Raw genomic sequence first — 337 nt, 5'->3', positions numbered from 1 at the left:
GGGGGGGGGGGGGGGGGGGGGAGGACGGCGAACGGGCTGAGCCCCAACAGCTCAAGGCGGTACAACTGCTGCTTCACAGGTCGCGACATCACCATCGTCCCCTCTCTCAATTACAGAGGAGAGTCCGCAGCCACGACTCCATAAGGGAAAAGTCTCTTTTCTGGCAGCAAGGCCAGCGGGCTGTGCCGCAGGCCCGGGAGGAAGAGAGTTGAGAAATGGGGAACTGGGGCCACGGGGCGCCAGGGGGAAGACCCTCGGGAGGAAAGCGTCCCGAGCGCGGGAGGCGGACGCCTGCGGGGCTGAGCGGCTTCTTTCCCCCGGGGGGCCCTTCCGGGCT

Source organism: Myotis davidii, unplaced genomic scaffold (assembly GCF_000327345.1).
Source record: "Myotis davidii unplaced genomic scaffold, ASM32734v1 scaffold217, whole genome shotgun sequence".
In the NCBI taxonomy this organism is placed as follows: Eukaryota; Metazoa; Chordata; class Mammalia; order Chiroptera; family Vespertilionidae; genus Myotis; species Myotis davidii.
The sequence above is the reverse complement of the archived record's forward strand: the minus strand, read 5'-3'. Positions refer to the sequence as shown.